This window comes from Littorina saxatilis, linkage group LG2 (assembly GCF_037325665.1).
Source record: "Littorina saxatilis isolate snail1 linkage group LG2, US_GU_Lsax_2.0, whole genome shotgun sequence".
NCBI classification, from domain to species: Eukaryota; Metazoa; Mollusca; class Gastropoda; order Littorinimorpha; family Littorinidae; genus Littorina; species Littorina saxatilis.
The window spans coordinates 101,883,890-101,889,911 of record NC_090246.1 but is presented as its reverse complement, the minus strand read 5'-3'; positions in this window follow the sequence as shown (position 1 = coordinate 101,889,911).

Sequence of the window (6,022 nt, the reverse complement as noted above, 5' to 3'; positions counted from 1 at the left end):
ATCGGTTCAGCGCTGCGCGCTGAGAGCACGTGTTGAAATCAGTTTCATCGATGAGGTTGTGTCCGGGGTCCCTCTGAATAAGCCCATCAAATTTGAAGCAGATCCATCGAGAACTTTGGCCGTGCGTCGCGCACAGACACACAGACACTAGTCGTATATATATAGATAGATCTGCACAACATCATCTGCCTTTACACAGAGTTTTAAGTCACAGATATAAAATATTATGGAGTTATGATGTATTTTTGAAGAGCTAGCCAACGAAAGGGCAAGCCCAGGATTCCTGCCTCGGATCAAGTCCTGTTTTTAGAAGCGGAGGCGCGAACTCAAACTTAAAGTATGTTAACGTAATATTCTTGTATGTCCAGTATCGTCACAACACTATGATGATAATTATGATAATCATGATTATGATAATGATAATCAGTGATGGTGATGATGATGATACTCAGTCGAACGATGGGAGCAAAAGAGAGCGATAAACGGCTACTGAGGAGAAAAAAAGAACTATCATATACAACAACAACAACAACAACAACAACAACAACAACAACAACAACAACAACAACAACAACAACAACAACAACAACAGTCCGGCTGCGTGTGTGTAAGTGTGTGTAAGTGTTTATTTGTGTATACGTGAGTGTTTGTGTGTGTGTGTGTGTGTCCGCAGTGTGCCGGTGTTTCAGCCTGTGTCACTGTGTGTGTGTGTTTGTGTGTGAGTGTTTGTGTGCGTGTATGTGTTTGTGTGCGTGGGTGTGTATGTATGTGTGTGTGTGTGTGTGTGTGTTAGTGTTTGTCAGTGTACGTGTTTGTGCGGTTTGAGTGTGCGTAAGTGTGTGTATGTGTGTGTGTGCTGCTTTCCGAATCCTCCCTCTGTGTTTGTACGGCGGCTTGGGACCGTTTTGACAAGAAATGTCAAAGCCACATTTGGGACTTGGATTATTTATAAAAGGAGACAGATTGAATTAAACATTAAGTAAACGAGAATGTGGCTATGTGAGTCCCGGCCTTAATTAGAGGTCGTGCGCTCTCGAAACAAGTCGTGCGCTGTTTCAATTTGTTGTTGGACATGGTCTGGTCAGACAAATATCCGCTACTTTTTCAGTTAAAGATGCCTGATATTGACACGCTCATAAGATTGAAGCTCATAAGATAATTGCCTATGTGATTTTGTTTATGTTTTGAGACAAACGCACAACACTTTTTCAGTTTGGTTTCTGAACAATTTCATTTTAGTTATAAGTTGTACACTGCCTATCTCAAGCAGAGACAGGTGATACACGTGAGGTAAACAGCTTACAGCAAAATTGTTAATCAGCAAAACTGCATAACAACCCGCAAAGAGCTTTTGCATACTTTGACATTCTCACTGAAACAAATCTCCCTTTCCCCCTTTTTTTGCGCTTGGAGGACATCATCGCCATCTTCTCTGATAAGTCGTTTTGATATTTGTATTGTTGTTTTCATTTATTTTTTTTAACCTGTCGAAACGTTGTTCATTGTCATTTGTTTGTATATTTCGTTGCGAGTCCAGTATATTAGGTATTACTCTAAATCTTCTTGTATCATGATGAAAAGAAACGATATCGGCAGTTTTGCTGACGTTACTGTGGCAATGGTTTTCGATGTACCCTTGCCGGCTGCTTGCTTCTCTCTTCCCAAATAGTTTTGACTAATGTATAACGGCCTACTGCATGCTATAAGATGCAAGCGCCTTGCAAGTCGAGTCACCCAATGTACCCTTGCCGGCTGCTTGCTTCTCTCTTCCCAAATAGTTTCTTCTTCTTCTTCTTCGTCGTTCGCTCAGAGTCCAACGGACGAGCACCATATCGAGAGTCATTTCCATTGTTGTCTGTCATGTGAGCGTAGATGCGTTGTGCTGCCGTTACGCGCCTGACAAGTCAGGCCCAGCACATCCGACTTCAGCTTGTTTTTATATCAGAGTGTTCGCTCTCCTAGATTGATTGCTTTACCGGGCTGCCGAGTTCAATCTACCCGTTTTCTGGATGGCCGTCGCATCTTCCGCATCCATGCTGACGCCCCGAGCTGTCCAGTCTGCTGTTGTATTCGCCTTCGGTGCCAGGTTGTGGGCATATCTGTCCTGTTGCCACCTCTGCCGGATGTGTTCCCTTAGCAAGTTGGATGTGACATGGGGGTGACATGGGGGTTTCAGCTAATGGGTCCAACCCCCCAGGTTTGTCTTCAGAGTTTTCCTTCTCCTAGGAATGCTGCCTACCTTGGCTAACGAGTCGTTCCTACCCAGCGCTTGTGGAAGCAGCAGTAACATGGGGTATCCTCGTCCGCCCAGCCAGCCGTTGGGAGCAAGCTCCTCGTCCGCCTGTCTGACCGCTGGGATGGGTGACTAGACGTCCTCTTCCGCCTTCGCTGCCGTTGGGAGTTCACTCTCCTCTTCCGCCAGTTCCGCCGTTGGGATGTCTAGTCTTGGTATTTCACCCATACCTGGGGATTTGTTTCATGGGCACCAGGACGTATCCACACACGGGTGGGCCTGCGTACCGCACGTACGGAGAAAATCTCCTCCGCGCCCTTGCATTTTTGCCTGGGAGCATAGGGCTCCCAGTTTCCACCCAACGCCACGTGGAGGCAATGCATAGGACTTGTTGGTGAGAGGCTAACCGGCAGAAGAGACCTACGCGGATGGCTGCTCTCTTTTCGACCGGTGCTGCATGCAGCTTTGGCTAGCCAGCGATGAAGGCTGAAAGCGGATGCGACACTTAAGCACATGTATGTCAACGCCAACACGCTTGAGACGCATCACACAACCATTTGGGCTGGGTCCAAATAGCTTTAATTGATGTTACGTATAACGGCCTACTGCATGCTATTTGAAGATGCAAGCGCCTTGCAAGTCACCCAATGTACCCTTGCTGGCTGCTTGCTTCTCTCTTCCACATTAGTTTTGACTGATGTATAACGGCCAACTCATATAAGGTGACAGCGCCACGCAAGCCCCCCAAATTGTGTTGACTATAACGTGCATCTAATTTAATGGTGCCAGCTTCAATCACCAACGTAACTCCCTATACCTAGGCCAACCAGAACTTTCATTGTTAACGGTTACTCGCTTCTTACTCCCCTAATTGTTTATCGCAAACGCCTACCTAGAAGAATTAAGCACATATCAGTTACAATTCACTGAGCATCGGTCACTTCTTTGATGGGGTGCAACTCCACGTCACGGACTTCGTGGAACGAACGCGGGAACGCTGGCCTGGCTTCTTGGCAGTGGGTGCCGTCTTTGTGATGCCCAGCTTCCCGTCTGTTGACGTCACGCCGTCTCGTGACCACTCGGCCACCGATATTTCAAGAAACGCTGGAAGATCGCGTCTTGCTCATCTTTTGTTTTCTGATGCCAAGCCATATCGGTCACTCTGAACTTTGCGTGGTAGCCTGGCAGTTCGTAGTTGCCTTAATTGTCAGTCAGTGGAGGGCTCGCCGCATGTCTGAATACTGAAGTCGGACCACAGGCGAAGGTATCGTTCACTGGACTACTACTATCACAGAAAGACTACAAGGTACGTCACTCACCTTCGAGTCTTCTGTGTTCTTGGAGTCGCTTCCTGGGGAAACATATTGTTCAAGACGGCTTGCCTCTTCCTGCACTGAGTCTGTGTAAGGTCAAATAAATACAGTTGAATGATTGTTTGAACTATATGCACCTTTAGTTTTCAGCTTCCGTTCGCTGCAGGTTGTTTTTAACCATCATTTGGACGAATCTTCGTTTGCGAGCCGCTAATATCCACACCTCGTCTAATTATGCATCGCACCGAATATGCATACCAGCGCTCAATTTGATTAACTAGATAATTATGACATAATAAAAGACATTTATCAAAACAAAACAAAACAAAAAAGACAGTGGGGGGGGATATCATTCGGAAAAATGTATAAGTAGAGGTTACATGCCGAGTCTCAGTGATTATTAAAAATAATGGTCGAAGTTAGCGGATCATGAAAAATGCGAGCTTTAGCGAGCTTTTTCATGATCGCGAACTGAGACCATTATTTTTTATAATCACTGAGACGAGGTGTGTAACCTCTTTATTCCTCCTTTCTTCAGTTATTCAAAGAAAAGAGGAGGTTTTTTGCGAAAGTTTGATCGAATCCTATTCACTCAACCAGTCAACCTGCGCAGGCGATCGATTAATGCGGGGTTGTATAGTTCCGTGCAAATCATTCCATTCTGTTAACACTTCTTGTCAGTTTTCCTATTTTGGACTAAAATCAAGTACACAGATATGCTGTTATTCTGCTGTGGCGGCAAAGGCAGATATTGTGTGTTCTGTATATGTTTTGGTATCGCTTAGGATAATGTTCTTTCGTCAAATGGGACTAGCAGACGAACTTTTGCACCCGTGTTCCAACGTTAAAAACTGTATGAAGTTCAGTTTTTTGGGGAAAATAGAGTATGAAACCGCTTTATGTTGTTTAAATTGATGAGATGTGTGCATTTGGTTGCGTGTGATCTGTTTATCAAATGAAATATTGTTGAAAACTGACCGTCGGATTGCAGTCTGTTGTCGAAGAAACTGAGTGAAAAGAAGGGGAACTACTCTTGTCGCTAGACAAAGTATGAGTTACTTACCTTGCGTGAAATTGCTTGTGATGAACGTTTGAGCACGGCAAATCTAGATTCAGAAAACAACCGAACTCATGGATTTTATATGAAGATTCATGTGTTCAGGCCTGTAAGTTGTTAATTTAAATGCGGTATGTTTGTATTGTTTGCTCCAGAGATGTATACTTCGTACGTTAGAGCGTTCGGAACTTTTCAGTTGCAAAAAGTAGTACCGAAACAGAACAGCTTCTCAACCCATTGCACTATCGAGGATTCAGGCTGTTGCTGGGTCGTTATTTGTTTGGTTGCTGGGTCATTATCGAAAATTATTCCCCCCTCTGCTTCTTTACCTCTGTAAACTTGTAGAGCTAGTTATTTTTCGATAATGACCCAGCAACCAAACAAATAACGAGCCAGCAACAGCCTGAATCCTCGATAGTGCAATGGGTTGAGAAGCTGTTCTGTTTCGGTACTACTTTTGCGACTGAAAAGTTCCGAACGCTCTATACGTACGAAGTATACATCTCTGGAGCAAACAATACAAACATACTGCATTTAAATTAACAACTACAGGCCTGAACACATGAATCTCCATATAAAATCCATGAGTTCGGTTGTTTTCTGAATCTAGATCTGCCGTGCACAAACCGTTCATCACAAGCAAATTCCCAAGGCAAGTAACTCCAAAGAAACTACAATGGGAGTGTTTGGTAACTCGTACTCTGGCGACAAGAGTAGTTCCCCTTCTTTTAACGCAGTTTCTTCGACAACACTGACTGCAATCCGACGGTCAGTTTTCAACAATATTTCATTTTATAAACAGATCACACGCAACCAAATGCACACATCTCATCAATTTAAACAACATAAAGCGGTTTCATATACTATTTTCCCCAGAAAACTGAACTTCATACAGTAATTAACGTTGGAACACGGGTGCAAAAGTTCGTCTGCTAGTCCCATTTGACGAAAGAACATTTACTAAGCGATCCTAAAACATAAACAGAACACACAATATCTGCCTTTACCGCCACAGCAGAATAACAGCATATCTGTGTACTTGATTTTAGTCCAAAACAGGGAAACTGAAAAGAAGTGTTAACAGAATGGAATGATTTGCACGGAACTATACAACCGCGCATTAATCGATCGCCTGCGCAGGTTGACTGGTTGAGTGATTCGGATTCGATCAAACTTTCGCACAAAAACTCCTGTTTTTTTGGAATAACTGAAGAAAGGAGGAATAAAGAGGTTACACACCTCGTCTCAGTGATTATTAAAAATAATGGTCTCAGTTCGCGGTCATGAAAAAGCTCGCTGAAGCTCGCATTTTTCATGATCCGCTAACTTCGACCATTATTTTTAATAATCACTGAGACTCGGCATGTAACCTCTACATAACTACCCCTACAAGTTTACAGAGGTAAAGAAGCAGAGGGG